The sequence below is a fragment of the Nipponia nippon genome, unplaced genomic scaffold (assembly GCF_047370975.1).
Source record: "Nipponia nippon isolate SJK-2023a ecotype South Korea unplaced genomic scaffold, ASM4737097v1 scaffold_6, whole genome shotgun sequence".
NCBI classification, from domain to species: domain Eukaryota; kingdom Metazoa; phylum Chordata; class Aves; order Pelecaniformes; family Threskiornithidae; genus Nipponia; species Nipponia nippon.
In genome coordinates this window covers 64,566,476-64,587,623 of record NW_028262380.1, presented here as the reverse complement: position 1 = coordinate 64,587,623, position 21,148 = coordinate 64,566,476, and the positions used below count along the sequence as shown (strand labels likewise).

The following is a 21,148-nucleotide window of genomic DNA, read 5'->3' as shown; positions in this document are numbered from 1 at the left end:
CATACCAATAAGGATATCAACAGTGTTTGTACTCTGCTTGCATCCTACTCAAATTTTCAGTGAAGTTAGCAGGGAGATTCCCATTGCTCTTCAGGGTGTATCAGTTCAGATGCCAAACACCACCATGCACAAAGGTCAAAGTTACTTTTACAGAAAAATATCATTAAAATCTTAATTTTCCCTAGATTACAACATTTTTTTTAATATTACAGTGGATTCATTGGATGTCTTATTTTTTGCTGCTACACCTTGTACAGATTTCTAATACTAAACAATAAGCTGACTTTTTCTGCAAGTGTTTCTGAAGCTCTCCTTCAAATGGTTAAGAAAAAATTCTTTCATGTGCAGGGCACTAGTCTAAGAACAGAGAAAAGATGACTGAGGATATACAAGAACTCTAGAAGACAGAGTCTATGAAGGCTGGGCAGAATCTCCTTCCTCCTAAAAACCTACCTGAGGTGATAAATCCTTTACTGAAAAGTGCAGAGAGAGCTTATTAACAAATAAATCTGATTAATACATGCATAGAGGCAGTACTCCCTTATTTCCTCTAAGTCAAGTTAATGTGAAGAAGTCCAGTTTTGAGACTTAGAGAAGACGAAACCAAACTGGCTTCAGAAGAACAAACAAAAAATGCACCTCAATCATTGAAAAATAGTTAAAACATACTAAGGCACTTGAAAGAAATACCATAACAAAAACTCTGAAGGAGAAAACTATCACCTGTTGAAACATACCATTTAAGGAAGTTACATATAGTCTTTAATTAGGCTGCTGGAGGGATAACCCTACATAAACCTAACCACACAATTGTCCAGTCAGCGACAAATACTACAGAGATGTCTCTCAAAGTAACACGTGTGCTGCTACTCACTGACATTAAAAAGTAAAGAACAAAAGTAGCACTTGTACCACTGTACTGACCGTTTGCTCGCCTGGGATTTAAACTCCCAAGTTAATTCACTGAAGGCAAATACAGCTTTGCATTGACTTGGGAAAAGTGAGCTATTATTTCACTGACCACAATCTTAAGCACTAGGAAGGGATTTTCCACTTACTGATTTTACAGTGAAGATACTAAAAGGCAAAACATCCGCTCCCTTTCCCTTCTCTAACTTTTCTCTTTGCTGAAACACTAAATTATGCAGAGAGAGAAATGGGTAAATTCAGTAATAAAACACTGTTGCATTTGATGAATTGTGACAAGAGAAGAAGAATCAGCAAGTTTTTTTTACAGTACTGATACTCTGATGATCAAACTAGGTAGAAAATTTATATGAAGTTTAACTATCTACATATGACACGGATAAAAAAATCTAAATACTCCAGTCCAAATCTTTCATCATTTAAACCAGGCATGACTTTGCTAGGAAGCACAACTATTTCTAACAGTTTAAGTTTCAAACTCTAATTTAGCCCCCTCTTTAGTCCATTTAATCTTTTAAAATTACAATATATAAAAGTGGCTAGCAGAAAAAGTCAACAGCCCCATCCAGAAAGACTGAACACTTTTAATACCAAATAAGCTTGCTTACAAGTTTGAAATTTTGTAGTTAATATTTCAACAGCAATGTCCTACAGGGTCTCTGAATACCTGCTGCGCAGCAGACGTGGCTGTACGAGTCAAGTCCCATTACCTTTCCCTGGTGACCCTAAGAAAGCCCTGGAGCCACCAGTGTAACAGGTTTATTGGGGTTTTTTATGCCCTCCTTGTAGCCACTCATGTCTACATGAAAACCTGAAAACACAGTAGCCAATCTACACACACTACTGAGATGCTAAAGAAACTAATATTAAAAAGAGAAAAATCCTCATCCAAAACATAAAATTAATCACTGGGAACCAATTCCCCTGCACAAACAGGGAGCTGCAAATGAGACTGTCTATAACCCTTGAGATAATGAGATAAGCCATGTTCTGTCTGTGCTCAGTAATAACTCAGAAAGCCTTTGCACTCAGTTCCTTGGGTTTTTTCTGTAACAGCTTTTGAGGGCCTGCCTACTGCCTGACTACACCACCAGCTATTACATGAATGAAAATAAAGACAGACTACAGAATGAACATGAGACTCAGAGAAGCTTACCTCTCCAAGCATGCAACTTTACTGTAAATATTATTTACCCTGACAATTCTTTATGCCTTTCAATGTTGATTTTGAAATAGCATTGAAGTCAACAGAGAACGCAACAATTTCTAATACATTGGCATAACTACGCTATTGCAATGAACTAGTATTGTTAGTTTTATACGGCACACAGCAGTGGTGTTAAGATTCCAACATACAAGGTCATCCTGGAACCTAATAGGAAGACTACTGTCACCTGGCTGCTAGAGAACATCAGCTGCACCTACATACATATATAGATGTAGTCAAAACAGCTTCTACAGCTGTTGTGATACTGGAGATGAAACACAGGAGAACCTGGTATTTCCACTGATTTATCCAGTAAGAGTCTAGCATTCATTATGATGAAAACCACATTCTACCTTCAAAACATGAGGAATTTGTATGATCTAACAGCTTTCTCCCCTCAACGAAATATAGAGCAACAAACAAAACTGGATTTCAGGGAAAGGTCTGATGGGAAAGAGCCTCTGTTTAAGTTCTCTTACTTGAGAAAAAGAGTCAAACAGGAGTGTTTCTTACTAAACTCAGCATCAATTTCAAGCTTACAGCACAAATATAAATCACCTGCAACAGCACTGTTCAAGAAAAGTCACCCAAGTAGCCCTTCAGCTCAAGATTTTTTTTCCTAAATAAAACAGACTTCATATATGCTACTTTGCCTGAAACCAAGTACCTACACTACATACAAATACTCAGTTAGGGAAGATGTCAGCACCATATGAAAACCATTTTCAGATTCACTTTCAAAAGTTTCAGCAAGGTCTATAGGATGTTCCCTCCCATATCTCTCCCACAGATACAGACAAATGTGCTCTACTAAGACAATTTTCAAGAAACAAACAAACAAAAAGAAACCTTTATCCAAAGCTGGGAGAACACCCCAGAAAACCATGTCCTTCCTCTGACAAAGTAGAAGCACACAGAAACTGGAAGTCTCTTCATCTCAGAATCTACTGAAAAAAGTGGCATTTTTCAACAGCATCGGATTAGTTCATTAAGAGGTTTGTGTTCAATTCCAAACTTGTGCACTTAAACTTTCATCATTTTTAGGTCAGTCAATTCTTCTCCCCGTGTTTTACTCCCAGCTACGAGATGGGAGATAAAGCTTCCCCCTCTTTTCCAAGTGCCCCATCTTATCTGATTTAACAACAGACTGAAGTGGGAAGAATGAGCTGACAACACCTAGTCCTAAATGTGACATTACTCTATCACCTACAAATCCTTAATAACAATTACGGTCCTGCAAAACTACAGTATTCCCTACAAGCAAAAATAAGCAGTTTTAATACTAGGTCTCCTTTAATTCTTGACATATTACTTGACATTAATTCTGTGACATATTAAATTTACACATAAAAGATAAAGAACAACAGATGAAACCCTGAGAACAAAGTCTTCTCACCTCTGTTATTCTTCCTACGGAGTTTCATAAGCTAACTGGAGCAGATCTCTATCCTGGCAATTAGATTTCAAATTCACAAGGCATATCATTGTTCCAAGACAGCCTACTCAATTCATTGCCTTTTATGAAAGCATTTTAATAGATAGCGATGCACAAAGAATATGCCTAGTTGCTCACCAGGTATTTAACTGGCATAGGAGAAAGAGAAGCCCGGACAAAGTAAAAGTGGCACCAAAGAGTCGTCTTCTGCCCTTCCCATCTGTAAATGCCAGCTTCCTTCTCTACACTTCAGGAGGAGGTGGGGCTGGGAAACACTTCTTTCAGAAGTTCCACCCTTCTTTACAGATGCACAGATTTCATTAATAGTTAATTGGCAACATACAACACTAACTTACTCTGGTATTCCTAGCTTTCCATCCACACTTGTCCCACGGTAAGCGACAGCTTAGGGCAACTGCTTACAAATATTTTCTGCACCATGACACACTACCCCAAGACTTGCTTTTTCAGCCTCTTTGTCTCACTGACTAGCTCATTTTAAAGCAGTAAAATTCCAGCCAGTTTTTCTGTAAGCAAAGAAAAAAATAAGGGTGACTGACAGAGCATTGGCCTGCTAACCAACATTCCCTCTCAAATGTCCAAAATGCGGCAGCCAGATCAATACTTATGTGTTCTTCGGTTTAAGACTCCTGGCGAAACCACTTTTGAGTTTTACCAATATAATCAATGGACTAAAGGTTCTAGGTTTGTTGCATGAGTAAACTGGAAAGCTCTTCAAAAGAGAATCATTCCCCTTAAAGAGCTGACTTTAGTCTTGTTCAAGTTAGTACATCTTGACAGGTGCTCTGGAACAACCACTAGAGAGACTCTTGAGTGTAAGGTCTCCTTAACTGCGAAGGACTTGGAACAAGAGGGTGCCTATATTAACCAGACCCTCTGGGCCATATTGTCATGTATTTCAACATATAAATATTTGAAGCCATTTAATGTACAGCCGTATTCAGAGACTTCAGTGATAAAGAGCAGCTTTGTCCAACCGACTGGCACTTCAACAATAAACTCCATTTAAGAGTCTGCCCAGTCTCATTTTATCTGTCTAATTACTTACCTCTCTTGCAGGAATAGCATGCTATTAAGGTTTGCTGATCAAGATTTGAAGGCACTTTGAAGATTTATTGTACTATACAACTGCTAATTATTATTGTTCATACCTGCATTCAGTTGGGAAGAAAATAGCTATGTGCCAAATAATTTGTTCCACATGCAAAAGTGAAAATACTTGCTTTGCTGTGCTTTTCAAAAAGCAAACAGATAAAAGACTGTATTTTAACTTGCAGTCCTTCACTGTGATACTTACTCTATATTTATAAGAACCACATGGCTCAAAAAATCCCACCATAAAGGAAAAAAAAGCAAAGAAACATACCACCTTCCTCCCCACTGGAATCAGCAAATGCAACATTTGTGCCTTGGTAACTTCCCACTTGCAAGAATGCAAGCTCCTTCCTTTCCTAGGCTTCCTCACTACTTCACTTCAAGACATCCAAAATGGCAATGCTATGCACAAGTTACCACAGGCTCAAGATGACCAGTTATAGGGGTTATTTACCACTCATCCATATCTCAGCCCATTTTTACTTTCAAAGGCCTGTGAAGCTGTGAATAGACCACTGGATCCCATCCTCTCCATACACTGTTATCCTGGTGAAAATACGTGCTGTTCACTCACTTAACCCTTAACATTGAGCCCATCCTTCTCCCACGGAGAATTCCTTGTTTCATGCATACTCTTCCATCCATTCCAGTGTCCTCAAGTCTGTGGTTCTCATAGCCTCCAACTCCACTCAACAACAGTCTCAGAATGAACAGGGTTTTTATAATTAAGCTGTTGTAACACCCTGTGATACAGCCTGTCTCATTTTACATCTGGTATGTCCAAAAGTATTTACTTTTGCCGTACCTTTAACTTTAAAAAAAAAAGTCACACTCTGAATAGAAAAAAAAAAAAATCAATAGAAAACCCCTCATCTACAGAAGGTTCAATTTTTTTTTATCATGCAACAGCAAAAGAAAAAGAAATCCTATTATGGGAAGAATATATGTTATGTGCTTTCCAGTCATCAGACAGGACTGTTAGGTTAAAAACAAGTAATAAAATACCTTAAAAAGTTAGACACTAGGTTTTTCTATCTCTTGCTGTCATTCTTTTCTTCCCTTAAATTGCTGCTTACATTTAAAAACTGTTTATGGAAAGACATGCTTGTTGGCAGATAAAGAAGACACTCCAGATGAAATACATATGCCCAACATGAAAGCTGAACAGATAGGTACATTTGATAGCACTAGGAGTGGTAGCAAATTCTGTTGTAACTGCACTACCAAAAGATTCTAAGACTAGATTTACTCTTTCCTCATCAGTATTTCTTGCACAAGAACCAAACTATTAAAGTTGTTTTCCTATTTGTATCTGTATCCTCGTTGATTCTAACTCTTGCAGAAACATCTTTAAAACATACTTCTGGTCATCCACAGACAGACTTGCGCAGGTAGAGTACTGGCCTGATGCACAATTTGAACACAGAAAGCAGTCCTGCTCTGGAGTCATTACTTTAGATATTAAATGTCATCACTTCACTAGCCTGAGCCCAAACCAATGACCTGGAAGTCACGACACCTTGGAACACATGTATTCAATGACAGCTTTCTCACTTGAGGTTCAGCCTCCAGGAGAAAGGCTGCATATTCTGACCCACTTTCACTGTACGGTTTCATAGAACATGTTCTCTTCCCACTGAAAAAGCTTCATGAACTGATCATGGCTACTGCCCCAGCTCGTTCCACATGCAAAGCCTTTCATAATCCCTTCTCCAAAACTCACACCTCAATAAGATAGCTAGACGCAGTTTACCTGCAACCAACCTTACACTTTTCATATCCTGCATTTACTTCTGATCCCACCTACAAAACCAAACCGGTTCCCAAATGCTTCCCCAATAAACAGGAGGGGTACAGAGCAGCTCCTGGCGGTTCCCTATGAAGTCACTGCCTTTGTTGTTTTAAACACGCAATTTAAAGAGAATGACACAATCTAGAATATGAGAGAGATTATCCTGTGGTCTGCGGAGGTGTCGATTGCTAGGAGATAAAAAGCCAATGAAACCTACACTATTTCTCATCACTGGCCAACAGATTTATACTTCATTTCTGTTCTTCCAAAAACGTTAAAAAGGCAAAAAGTTTCCCCCTGTTAAGAAGTTCGGGGGGTTGCTTTGTTTGCTTTGCGTAACCACAACCGAGCCCTTCGCCGCCGGCAGACGCAACCCCCCACGCGTGTACCGCTGCCCCCGAACGCCCGGTTCACCCCCAAAGGCGGCCCGGGCAGGACGCCCGGGGGAGAACCGACACCACCCGCCGCGCTCCGCGCAGCCGTTCCTTCCCTCCTCCCACACGCCGCGGCCGGCGCTGCCACCCTGCGCTAGCACCGTACAGGCGCCGGCCCGGTACTTCACCCTGCCCGCACGCCTCCGCGGGGCCCGAAACCCGCGGCGGCCCGCCGCCCGCCCTCCCCTCCACAGCCTGCTCCCTCGCCGCAGGAGCGGCCGCTCACCTGGCGCCGCCGGCACCCCCGCCAGCCTGCGAGGAGCGAAGCCGCCCCGCGATTAAATGGCCACCAACGCTCGTCCGTCCGTCCGTCCGTCCGCGGGACCCCCCTCGGGGGAGGCCGCCCCCAGACTCCCTCCCCCCAGCCGCCCACCACGGCCACGCACCTCCAGAGCGGCCGCGAAGGGCTCCCCGGCGCGCAGGGACGAGCGGCCCGGAGAGCCGCGGACCTACCGGCCGGTCTAGAGGCGCCGTTCGCGCATGCAGGGCGGTGATGGAGCCGAGAAGCCCGGAGCTTCGCCCTCCCCCGCAGCAGCGCTCGCGTACGGTTGTGGTCGGCGCCTGTAAGGGAGCGCGAGGATGGAGTCAGAGCGGAGCAGCATCTCCTCCCGCGCCGGTCCCCAGCCCCGGCGCTCCTCTCCCGCACGGGGCGGAGAAGGCGGGAGCGGCGGCCCGGCCCTACCCGCCCCGCGGCTCCCTCCCTCCCCCTGTGCACGGCCGGCCCGCCGCCAGCAGCCGCCCCTCCGACCGGGCTCGCGGGCACCGGTACCCACCGCGGCCGCCCGGCTCCACCGGCCCGGCCCTCCCGCTGCCCGCTCCGCTGGCCGCTGCCCCCTCAGGGCCCCCAGCAGCGCGGGGAGGCAGCCGCGCAGCCGCTCTCCGCCCCCCACGGCCGCTCCCTCGCGCCCCCGAGGCGGCGGGGAAGCTGCTGACACAGGCCCGGCCCCGCCCTCTCCCTCAGCGCCCGGCCCCGGCCCCGGCCCCTGCCCGGCCCGGCCCGGCCCGGCCCGGCCCGCCCCCTGCGCCCGGCCCGGCCCGCCCCCTGCGCCCGGCCCGCCCTCTGCGCCCTGCCCGGCCCCGGCCCCGGCCACTTCCCGCCCTCGGCGTCCGGCCGGAGCTCGAAGGTAACTTGAGAATTGACTCTCTTGGGGGCAAACTACCGCGCTGATAACGGCAACATGTTCTTGGCCCCAAAGGCGGGTTTTCTTCGGGGATGATCTTACTGTCCTGGGCGCTTAAACCGGCAGTCTCGGTTCTCTGCTACGGGAGTCCCGTGTCCTTTCGTACAGACACCCGTTCCTGAGGGTACTGAAGGGATGGGGAAGCCAGGAGGGGAGCCATCCATGGGCAGTCGTTTCATTTCCCATCACTAGCCAAACCGGTGCTACATTGTTCGGGGGGGAAAAAAAGAAAAAAAAAAGTTTCACAAAGCAAGATTGTACAAACAAAAGCCTTACTGGCAAAGTTTTCAAATATGGCTGATTGATTGTTCTTAGTCTGTCAGACAAATTCTGGTGAGGAAAAGGTCTACTTGGCGAGGTGAAAAGGTTTTTTAAGAATAAGGCTTCTTTTTCCACTTTGAATGCGAGATCCGCTGTGGGGACCCACTGACCACCTGTGCCATGAGGTTGGAGCTTCTTCGGTGGGTTCCTCTGGGGTTTCTGCACAAGCTCCCTCCTTTGTGGAGGCAGACTGTGAAAGGACATAGTCACAGGGCAGAAGTACCTTTAGTTGCAAAGAATACTGTCACCACAGATGTGGCCCCAAATTCAGGCTATGTGAAAATGAACTTTTTCAGAATGATAGTCCAGAAGAATAGTGTCTATTTAAAAAAAAACAAAACAAACAACCCCCCCCCCCAAAAAAAAACCAAACACACACATTTTTGTGGAAACAGTTGCTTTAGAATAAATAAAAAATGTTTGGCTATAACTTTCATAACTAAATACCAATTCCTTTGTACTAACAAAAGTATTAAGGACTCAACATGAAAGCGAGTCTGCCATAAATAGTCAGTGACTTTGTGTAAGTCATAACAAAAATAAAGATGAGTAGTAGAACTAATTAACATTTTAAGAGGCTACAGTAATCTGAGATGTTGTTAGTTATGTAATTTAAATATTATTTTCTTGTAATACAAGTTCCTTCAGTTGATAACTACTTACATTTTAAGGTGAACTGAATATATTGGTATCCACATTTCCAACAAGAGCTCATTTTGGTCTCTGTATATTTATACATTCTATGGCAAGGTCCCACCTCATCTTTCTATGAGTTAGTGTCTTAGTGAAATAAGATTTTTTTTTTTTAATGGATGTTGATGATCTGTAGTAGATTTTATCCTAAAACTCTGCTTCCGTGCCTCAGGTCAATTTATAGTTGCTATAACTCATGTTACTATATGTTCTGTCTTTTTTATTTGAAGATGAGGCACAGAAAGAACTCTTTGTAGGAATACTTTTTTTTAAAAAATACCTTATTAATTCAAGTAAACAGAATGAGTAAAACAGGACTTACAGATATGTTAAAACACAACCTACATAATAAGGCAATATTGTCTTCTTGTACAGAATATGCTTCTGAATACAGAAGTCTCCTCCCCAAAAAGTCACCTGTCTTAAAAGACTGCAAATTTGATTGTAATTTACCTTCCTCTAAAGAAGATTTAGTTCCTTGTTCTTCATTCTACTAATGAGCATCTGTTTGGGTCAGCATTTTCCTTAGCCTTGTAAATGTATGTGAATGCCTTAACAATTATCTCATTAGACTATTTGATTTTTTTTTTTTTTAAATTAAACATCTTCAACAAGGAAACCTGGACCTTAGGATCAATGAAAAATATAATTTCCATCGTCACCTACTGTGCATTTTACAGGGATGCAAATACATGGAGAACATTGTCAGAATTTTAGAAACTTCTTACTTCACTGACTGAAAGAAAGACATAACACATTGTGCACAAAGACTGATGCCTTGGACTGCCTCCACTGTGGAAAAATGAAATGGCTTTTGTCAGTGTGGTACGTCTGCCATTTGTTGTGAATGCAACATACATTTACTGTAAAGACTGACATGTCGGTACTTAATAGATTCCCGAGTGTGACTTTTTCCTTAGCTGTTCAGAGGAAGTTTCCATGCTAACCAGACTTACAAACTTTAAATTTTCCTCTGCAGACAGTGTCTGGCAAATAAATATACTCCAATTACTCCACCATCAAAATCTTGCATCGTTTACTCATAGCTTTTGCTTGGTGTAGTGCAACTTTGCTTAGGGGAAAAAAAAAAGCCAAATTATATTACCTATCTACTGTTCTTGTTGAAACTTCCTTAATAATCAGGTGTGCCTCTATCTATAAACTGGGGGATTCAAGAGCACCTCCAAGTTCCTGGTTTGGGATGCATGTCTGGCCACACCTTGACTGTGTATTAGGACAAAACCTGTACATAAACTAGAACCCTCCCTTAATCTCATGCTTATGGGTGTACATGTAAAGGTCAGTTTAGAGGAAGACTAAGTCTGACTAATCACACTTTGCAACTAAGGAAAACCATAAAGAAAAAAGAAAAAAGCCCAACTTGCAATTGCATCTTAGGGCAATTCGCACACAAGTTCTCGGCCCGCAAAGCACCTTCTTTTTGAGTTAGACTGTATTAGGTGTTGTCCTTATATTATCTAAAAGATCCTAAGGAAATTACATGAGTTGCTCAGAAAGAAGCAGCAAAGAGAAATAGCTACCACAAAGATTAAATCTCTGAGAAAGATTAAGATTTAGTACAGTGACTGTCTGGGATTTTCAAAAGCAACAATTAATTTTGGGCGTCTCCCAGTTTTGGTGCCCAAACAGGACCTTATTTTCAAAAAGTACACAGTAAGTGGTGTCTGAAGTTTGGCAGCTTGATTCACAAATCCCTTTAGAACTATTAGCCATTTTATGTTCTTTGGCTAAATGACAATCAAGGGACAGGGAGAACACTGCCTACAAACATTTGATGAGGCTGAATGCCAGTGAGAGGAAGTATTTTTGGTCCCCGTCTGCAACGAAACCCATCTGGTAGGCTAATGCCAGGGAGGTTTAAAGTGTGCTTGTTGGCCCTATATTGGTACAGTTGCAGAAAAGAGGCCTGAAACATATTTGTATGTTACATATGTACCATGTAAAACAGAAAAAAGATTAGAGATTTTACTAGGTAAAGATTTCCTACACTAAGACTTACAGCTCTGGAGGATAATCTTCAAGAAAATCTAATTTACAGAAGCTAATTAGCTTTAGATACTTAAAACCAGACCGGTTGAAATAGTAGTAAATATACAGTAGAGAACAATCTTGCCCAGACAGAAACTACTTGTTCAAACAGGTCCTTTCTGCATTTAACTTTGGAGTCTATCTTAATGAAGGTTTTGTTTGGGAGTATTACAGTCAAGAGTTAAATCAGAGCAGCAGAAGAGAGACATTAAAATGTATAGGGAGAGTAGGAGAAAAGGCGTTGTTTTTATTTGAGATTTGAAATGAGATGAAGGGTCACCAAGGCTGAGAAATACACAAAGGCTGTCCCAGACTACAGCCTGTTTTGAAGAAAAGGCTCTCACATCAACAGTAGCTAGATTGTGTGGAGGGACAGACCAAAGTCTAGACGAGTTGCGGGAGGGGGAGGGAGAGGGGCACGGAGAAGAGACAATTTTTTCCAAAACTGTAGTGTTTCTATAATTCCATAATAGATGACTCTTGACTGACCAAATTTTAAAGGCCAGGCAGACAATTTGGATTTTGAATAAGCCTTTGTTGTAGCTCTCCAACATCTAAAAGCATTGTGTTTATCTTCAACAAATTCATTGCTATACTGCTGCAATGCAACTTAGCATCATCCTGTGTGCAAGTGCTAGTTATGACTTTCGCTGAACACAGTAAGAGCTTCATAGTTCCCTTAAACAGAGAAGGCTCTGACTTGTGCAACTGACAGCTTTATATTTTGCAGTGATCTTCAGTACTCGCATGCCAGCGAGATATTCTGCTTATCTATTGGTAAATTCTGTAATTTGGGGGTCATCCTTTATTTCTGTTTTTAATGTCATGCAGTGAAAGTTGCACAATGACAGTTTCGGTAAGCAAATGTCTGCAGGCAAACAACCTAACATGTAGATCCAGCATTTACAGCTCATGCACTATTTTATTACACTTCCAGGGCTGTTGAAATTCCTAAGGCTACTCATATAATTTTTTCTGGTCAATCAAATCTCACTTTTCTAAGGCGACAGAAATGACTGGAAACTAAGTTTTTTATACTAATCCTTAAGGATTGCACAGTTTTGCTATTTTTGACTAGCGAATAAGTGCATATTCAGATGCATGATCTTAAACCTAAACGGAAGGGATGGGAACTGGATATATTAATTGCAGTAGTTTTCATTAGAAGGTAGCAAAACCAGTAAAAGAAATACAAACCAAGTTAACATAACCCAACTTTTTTCCAGAACTTTTTTACCACTGATTTTCTCTGTTGACATCTAAGAGAATTTTCTGCAGTTTCTGTCCTTGATAACATTCACTTGGTGACACTGATTGTAGCAACAGTGTAATAAGCTCTCTGGTCCTGGAAATTGTGCTTACTATTTTCTTTATGCTTTTTATATTGCCAGTGCCATCTTTTCTGGGACAAAACCAGGGTCGCTGCATTTTTTGGTAGCAGCAAAGCATACATAAAGAGATGGCTGACATTACAGATGATGAAATATATCAGTAAAGATTAAAATATCCATGGATGAAGAGATAATGGTATGACACACTGATGAAAATGTGTCTGTTAAATCCTTAAATGCTTTGAAATAGCCAGAAAAAAAAGACTGAAGATAGACTCCAGGGAAACAGAGTGAGGGAATCACAGAATTAAAGAAGTAGAATCCCTGTAAAAGCTACTAAAAGAACTATCAAAGAGTCAAAAGAAAACAAAAATAAGAAAATACATCTAATGCCTTAGAAATATTGTACTCCCTCGAGTAATGGATTTTAAATCAAGTGTCTTTAAAAAAAAAAAAAGACAGACACTTCCTTTTGAAGAAGAGAACTGCTCACACAGAGTAAGCGGCATCCCTCTATTCTGGTAAATATTATCTTCAGTAGTACATATGCCAGCCATTCTAGCTGACTTCTGTGAGAATTGCATGTGAACATATGTAGAAGTTTCACATTTACTTTGGTGATTAAAAGAATTATATTGATTAATATAATTATATAATAATTTTTGGATACTTCTTTCCTACTTCTATTTAGCTGTGTCACATTGCTTCTCTGAATAACGTTTTGCTGCTTTGTTAAACGGAAATTATTTTTGAAGTATGAAGCAGATGAAACAACATGTTGGACAGTCTTTTTTATGTTGCTGTTGTACTATATATTTCCACAACAGGAAATCTTAACAGAATTTATAACAGTCATTAGCCCCAAAGAGAAATTTCTTTAGTATCCCCTGGCCATAAATTACTTTTAGAACAAACAGAGACAGAAAACAGTTTGCAATAGAAACACACCCTTGGAAAAGTTTCTCGCTTCTAAAAGCCAGGTCATTGTTTAATCCCTATAAAGGGAACACTTGAGAATTTGGGTCAAGTGTTAATGAAGTACTTAATTTTCCATTCTGGCTTTATAATCCCAATTATATATTTTCATGTGTCATTCTATGCCTGATAATATTTAGACATCTGTAACTCCTGCCTCTTGAAGCTTTCAAAGCAGGTTGCTATACTGATATGCTAAATCTCACAACACATATGGAAAGGTAATATTATTCGCATTTCAAAGAAGGAAAAACAGAGGCATGACCTGACATATTCAGGGTTACGCAGGAAACTTGGTGCAAAGTACTGGAAGTTTTGACTTCCAGTCCCACACTCTTCCTACAGAAGAGCTGGTAGTCCAGAAGGAATTAGACTCTTTCTTAGTCTCTGGAAGGTTTTCTTCTGACTACACATAGCAATAGTTATTCATCTATTTTCACTTCACTACCTTTCATAATATGCCCTGTACTATTTTGAATTTAAAACATGCCCTTTTCTCCCTGCAACTGTGGAGATTGTTAGGTAGAAGACTATCTTATTTAAATTTCAAAGGGCTTCTTTGTAAAATACTTCCTTATGGTGGAACCACTAGTTTATGCTTTTAAATAAAATCTTTACTCAGCATGTTTAGAAATTACAGGGCATTGCACACAAGGAGCATTTGAGGCTACATTTGCAACAGAATTCAGTGTGTACAAGTGCAGTCAGAGTGTAAGAATGTTCTGATCTTTTGAGTAACTTCCATTGTTCTGAGGTTGCAACTCTTTGGCTTGACACTACTTTAACTAATTTACCTGTGCCACCTAAAAATCAAAGAAACTGTACCTCATTCTCTCAGCTTGTATTTTTAAGAACCCAGGCATAAAATGTACCATATATACTTATCACATGGCTAATTACAATCCAACTACTTTGCACTCATGGAATGCGTCTTATTATTCATTAATTATTATTACAATCAGTCATCCTCATTAACCACACAACGATGGCTGAATCCATTAATAGGAGAAATAGCAATACAGAGTGGACCCATGCAACAGCATCTGGTGGTACCTTTCTTTTCATAGCATCATTAAATTTGCAAGCACTTTATACATCCTCTTTCCCCAGCAGACCACGGCGCTCCATGGCACGGTATCATCAGCGAACAAAGACAGAGGTTGTACACCAGCAAAACCACCAAGTGTTCCTGTACTGTGCATCCCAGACAGCACATACACCCTGAACAGGTGAGGAGAATTCAGGCCTTAGCTGCTCTTTCTGCCTCCTTTCCTCCGAGATTGCTGATTGAAAGCAAGAGCTGCGGAACTAGATACATAGCTAACGAACTGGATATGCATTGCAAACGCCAGAGCGCTTAGCTGGAATTTGTGTGCTGGTGGCCTGTGGAGGGAGATGTGCATGGGAGGGCTGGGTGTAGAGCCTGTGACAGGAGCGCAGAGCTGTGCCACTGGGGTCAGAGCGTGGGTTGGTGCGACAGGTTGAGAAGCATGTCAGGGAGCTGTCAGACGGACTCTTACTTGGTAATGAGGCTCAAGGCACAGTGCTTGTCTGCTGCATTCCCAGCAGCCCTGGAGGCAGGCACATCCTAGATGTAGAGTCGGGAATGGGAAAGTCTACTAATTCGAGTGTCTGCTATGTGTCTGAACAGCACACTGTGCCATGACATTTGAATGATGAGAAAACAGAGCCACCAGTGAGACATTATCTGTATTTTGTTACCACTGGTGCAAAGAATAATCTCATTCTAAAATTATAGTCGTCAAAGAAGCATTTTAAAGTGTTTAATTCCCATTTAAGCAGAAAACGTGTAATTTTTCTATTTCTTGTGCTAGAATTTGATTGTGTTGTCCACATCTCTATGTAATTTATCCCACTGCATGGAAATAGAAAATAATAGTGCCCCAAGGAAGGCACACTTACCATGAATGCAAAATATGTCGAAGGGTTATATTCAAATTGTACAGCATGCCATGACAGCAAATCATAACCACATTACCAGTTAAAGCTGGAGAAAAAAAAATGTATAGAAGTCATCATTAACAGAGTGCTCTTATTACTTGCCTTATACTACTGCATAACTGCAAATAACACTTAGTCCCCTATGATACATATCATAGTAGGTCTACCTGAGGTCAGAATTGGGAAACTGCCATTATTTACAGAGAAAAATATTGGCATCTCTTTTTCCACAACATATTTTCTCACCCTCATGTACCAAAATTCCACAGAGAAGTACCTTGACAACTTCAAGAACAGCAGACTATTTCTGGGCTTGGGAACGGAGCAGTAGTACATGTTCTTGTTATTGAATTTTTGTGTCTTGTTAAAGAAAAGCTGACCCTTCTCCATCTATAGACTTGCATAGAGATAGCCCATTTCTGTAATCTCTTGTTTTTTCTGACTACCCAGTATTTTGTTTTCCTGCCAGTGGGTGCTCTACTTTGTCCTTCATCTCTCCCCAGCTGTGAACTTTTCATTTAAGCGTTCAGAGGTTGTTCTTCCTTAGTAGAGAAACTCTCTGCCCTTTCTACAGACCATCAATAGTGAATGATCCTCTGGAAAGCCAGCACCAAGGATTTTGGAGAACCAGAGCTCCATACACATGTGGTAGACTGCTGTTGTCCAGTGAGAAAGGGTCTGCAGTCAGTAAAAGCAAGGTGTGAGCTGTCATGACTTTGATAGCTCCCCCCTGAGACTGAATGGGCACATCCTTCTGTGTGACAGGACTGTATTTAGCCGGGGATGAACTGGGAAAATTGAAGAAGGCTAATCTAGATATACCTGTAATTCTGTGAGGGTTGCCCATTAAACAGTATTTGCCTGGCAATCTGGAAAATGCTAGTACTTCAAGGGTTTGAGGGAGTCATTATAATTTAAAAAACCATGGAGATTTTTGACTTGGAAGCCTCATAGACAGAGGCAGAAGCCGACCAGCTTTCATGTAACTATTAGGAAGAAAAAGGAAGAAAAAAACAAGATGAAAGAAAATTAATAGAGGGTGTTTAGCACCCTCTATTAATCTCCTGTTTTGGAAAAAAAAAATAAATTCAGGGGAATGCACCCAAATGCAGTGTGACGGAGTCTATCCCTAAGTTACCTGGTTTGTATGACCGTTTAAAATGAAGCTTAAGATAAGGGGATTTAGCATGTACTGTTGGATCAGATGCTGGCCCAAACCCTTAGCTGGATGCATTTGGGGAGAAGTCTCTTTTCTATTACAGGAAACTATTTGGTGTCAATTACTTCCTTTACAACTTTTAAATAGAACCATTGTCTTCAAGGCTTATCAGGCAGAGATTTAAATGAGCAAATTGAACAATACGTTACACACATGGAGGAAACAAAATATGAAAGAATATATTTTTCATTTCTTATTTTAATCTGAATGAACTTATCATTGCTAGATAGCCATAGGAATACATTAGACATGAAATCATCAGAGGAAAATAACCACATTTTTTAGGCTGTGTAGGAGTGAAAGTAAAAACATGAATTATGGAAAATGAATTTATCTGGAGATGACTGAAAATTTGAAGAACTTATCTTTTCACAGTTCCTGGGGAAATGTATTAGTATTTTTAAAAATAGTCTTCAAGATTTGTATTCATTGCTGGTATGGCTGCCTTATATCAATATGAGCAGTGTATTTTATATAAGTAAGCCTGACAAGTTCCATTATTACATTGTCGTTTTTCTTTCTTCTAAAGAGAAGCAGACGTGACATTACTCGATTTCAATATGAATCAACTATCTTCTTTTTGACACTAGGCTAGTCTGCATCAGCAATGCTCAGGAAACTTAGAGTGGAACAAGGCTGAGAACTGAAGCTACATTAGCTCAAAAGTTTCTGAAGTATTTAGCTGGAGAAGTCTGCCCTCTGATTTATGACTTCTCTGCATGTAAATTGTGAACTTATTTTTTAAGTGGTCTGATCAGTAGTGTTTGTAAATAAACATGAGCCTGTGAATGGCTCATGTTTGTTCAGAACAAGTATAGTTTGGTTATTTGGTCTTTGGAATTATTCAAGCAGACTAAGTGAGTGCACACTGAAGTCAAATGCTGTGGTTGTTCTTCCACGAGTAGACAACCCAAATCTGGTGGCTAAAAGCAGATGTACCTTGCAATTAAGAAAAAACAAGATTTTCTTGCTTGTTGGGCCCTAAATCGGAGTTCTCTGAGTATCACTACGCATACAATGGTACTCAGAAGAAAAGTACTTACAAAAAGAAAACAAGGGAGGACCAGACCAGTCTTATGATGTAATTTGGAAAAGGCAAAAAAGGAGAAATTCCTTCCAAAATTCCACTGTAGACAGGTATTTTTTCTTCTCAAATCCTTTGCAGTTAAGAGTTGCCCTTGTGTTTCTTGGGCAGAAATAATAATTGAAAAAACCTGTAGGGATGTCATAATAATTTAAAGAATACCATATACACAAGCCATCAACAAATCAGCAGTCATTTGAGTTGTACACATTAACTTCCTCTTGACCCACTCCAATCCAGAGCAGGGGTTTTCTGTTATATCACTGCACCTGCAGTCTTCTTCCCTGGTGTAAATTGGCATGGTACCGGAGACTTCACTGGAGGTAACTGACTCACAATTGATGTCCCACTTGCAGTGACAATGTGATCTGCTTTTGGAACTTAAACACTTAGGAAAACGAACTTATCCCTTGCAGTAGCCCATAGTAGTTTCCTGTCTTGCCTGTCTGATGCTATCGTGCACTTACTTAGACTCTGAGCTGACAGTCCTATATACACACTCCTTTCCTGCAGCTTTCCTAAGAATTTCTAGATTCAGGGAGGTTAGAATTGCTCCAGGAGTGGGGATGAGATGACTTCATTCTTGGTTGCCGCCTTAGCCATTTCTGTGCCCAACTAAAACTCGCTGCTCATGTGTTCGTAATTCTCTACGGACTTATTTCACCCTTTCACTTGAAACATCCTGTATTTTTCCACTCATCTCTTTCCATCTCTTTTCTAGCCTGCTCTAGCTGGGAGTTGCTTTCGCCAACAGTGCAGCATCCACTTTATTTTACACCTAGAAAATCTCATTTTAAAGCAGTTTTTTTGTTTGTTTTAAGTGGATTAGTCTACTCCAATGCCAGTGTCATTCGTCTGTCTTCCAAACTAATACTTCCAATGTTCAAATACAGTACGAAGCATAGGAAACGTAACGAGACTTATTCTGTTTTAGAAAATGGAATACAATGTGTTTTTTCTCTGAAGGGAGATGTTGCAAGTAAGATCATTTACTGAGATTGCCATAAATACACTGAAGTCAATGGAGCTGCACTGATTAACTATGCCTCCTAAAGTTCAGAGTAAACTCCTTGTTACCATTAGTCGTGTAATTATTACCCAAGATGGGGTCCAGAGGATATTTTTTATGACACTGCTGGAATGCTTTCTATTACAGAATACTAGCAAAAAAATAATCCAAAAGCAGGTATTTTAGTGTACTGCCCACTTGTAACTGGCTTAACACTGTAGATATTCTTTTCTGTCTCAGAAACACACTTTACTGCAAACCACAGACTGTTCCACAGACACTTTAAGTCAAATGACTGAAATGTTCAAGAAAACAAATCTGAAACTCAGCTGGTTTTGTAAATGTTACCTTGGCAATGCTGCAGAACTGAAATATATTCCTTACACAAGGGACTGCAGTCTGATGCTCATCTGTTCTGCTCTGAAAAAAACAAAGTAGCTCCCTTTTCACCCTGGACATCTTTTCTTTCATTGTTAAAGCAAATAATTAACAAAATCAGATAGTTTAAGAAATACACTTGAAATTAGCATGCTGTTTAATCTTTCAGTCTAATATTTTGCCATCTGCATGCTTGAGTGTTAAGCCTGGTTTATATTGCATAAAATATGCTTCAAGTACTTGCAGCGGAGCGACACCTTCTTGGTACAGCTGGCACACCATTAGCATGGATGCTGTGACCAAAACCTCTGTCTCCTTCAAAACACCAGAATGGACAGCTTTCTGGAACAGCATGTTTCTCCCCAAAATCTATGGTACCTGTAACACTATTTAAATAAACAGATGAGCATGGCTGAAACTCTGGAATTATTTATACAAAATATTTTTATACATGTATTTTCTCTGTACTGTCTTTTACTTTCTTTGTAATTAAATTTACCTTCAGTCTCTTGCTATATCCTGCATGCTTTTGCATTCATAGATAAGTTAAACAATAAAAAATCTCTTACCTCTATTTCTCCATTCTGTAGGAATGCAAGTTATCTTTTTATAATTGATAATGAATTAATATCCAGCTTCACAGATTCTTAAATACAGGGAGGCCCACGCAAATTTTGATTTGGACTATGTGCAGGATAATAAAAAATTTGAATCAGCAGCATAACAAAAGTTCCTTAATGGACATCTTAGTGTCATTGTTTGTGACACTTTTAACAATTTAACAATTTCTGATAAAAACAGGTGGGGAAGAGGGAGGTGATTGGTTTTCTGCACATGATTTTGAGTGGAGATATAGCCATCCTGGGAAGTTTAGCTCTGAACATAGGAAACTGAATTTGCAACTTAAGTCCTGATTTGTAGCATGTCTACTAAAACAAGTGAGGAATTGCAGAGTGCTACAAAAGAGCCGTAGCATTTATGCAAATGGCCAACCTCAATGTACAGCAGCACTCATAAGACAGTAACAGCTGAAACAGGAGCACACTGTAGATAACAAAATGGACATCCTGACAGCCTAAAAAAAAAAAAAAAGTTAGTTATTAAAACAATAGGATAGACTGTGGTTATGCTGTTTGTGCCAGTGGATCTGTCCTTGACTAAAAAAAAAATGATGTAAATAATTTTATAAAAATCTATCTCAATATAGAATGAGTTTCAGATTTCCCTCCATAAAACCTGATTTAATTTTTATCACTTGGAAGAAATATCCCGGTGGTGGTGAAACTTTAGAACACTGTTGGAAATGTTAGACATTTCATTTATGTCTAGTATCCTAACCAAAATTGTAAGACAACAAATGGCCAAGATAAAACATGAAAAGCACTTCACTTTTTTTTTTTTTTTAAATCAGAGTACCGTCCTGTTTCCATTCTAATTCAATCTCTCATTGAATAAAGGTTACAGCTTTGTATAAAAAATATTTATGAACAATGTCTGGAGGAAAAACAAGGTTTTTCCTCAGTGCTCTGGTTGTAAATGGATTTGAATTGTTAGAGAAACAGTTGTAATCAAAGCACTGAAGTAAGTACAGCTAATATTTTTATACCATTCCTGAATACCAAAGTATTAGGAAAAAAACAAATCAGAATTAACTTTGGCAGTAAATTGTTTTCTAGTTCAGTATATTATTCAATTTTTAATTCTCTTTTCAAGGAAGTGGCTGAAAATATTATATCATGTCAAATGTTTACCACCACAAGCCAGAGTGTTACCACAATACAGAAACTAACTACATCCAGTATCTCTAAATTGCGAGGCAAAGTTTTTTTATTTGCTTCGCTGTTCTCTAGAGGGCAATTGCCAAACATGAATACACTGCATTTGATAATAACAATAATAAGCTTGAAAAGCAGAGTTTGAGAGGTCAAAGTGTATAAAGCAGGCCACACTATGGTTCTGATTTCAAAGACTTGCTTTTATTTTCAATCACATACATATAGTAGTTATTCATACAGAGGAACTTTAAAATCTTGAG

At 40.3% G+C, this 21,148-nt stretch overlaps 1 protein-coding gene across 6 annotated transcripts in view; it reads right to left on the bottom strand.

Moving 5' to 3' along the window:
• PTPN13 (protein tyrosine phosphatase non-receptor type 13) overlaps nucleotides 1–7,805 on the bottom strand; it is a 129,593-nt gene extending 121,788 nt beyond the window's left edge. For 4 of the 6 annotated variants that reach the window (XM_087737143.1, XM_087737147.1, XM_087737148.1 and 1 more), the window contains exons 1-2: nucleotides 7,685–7,805; nucleotides 7,298–7,472 (exon numbers count right to left, since the gene is read on the bottom strand). The gene's annotated coding sequence lies outside the window, so the exon portion shown is untranslated. Of the gene's footprint in view, nucleotides 1–7,297; nucleotides 7,552–7,684 lie in introns of those variants that run through there. The other 2 variants (XM_087737144.1, XM_087737145.1) reach the window with 2 other exon arrangements.
• Between the last annotated feature and the right edge of the window lie 13,343 nt (nucleotides 7,806–21,148).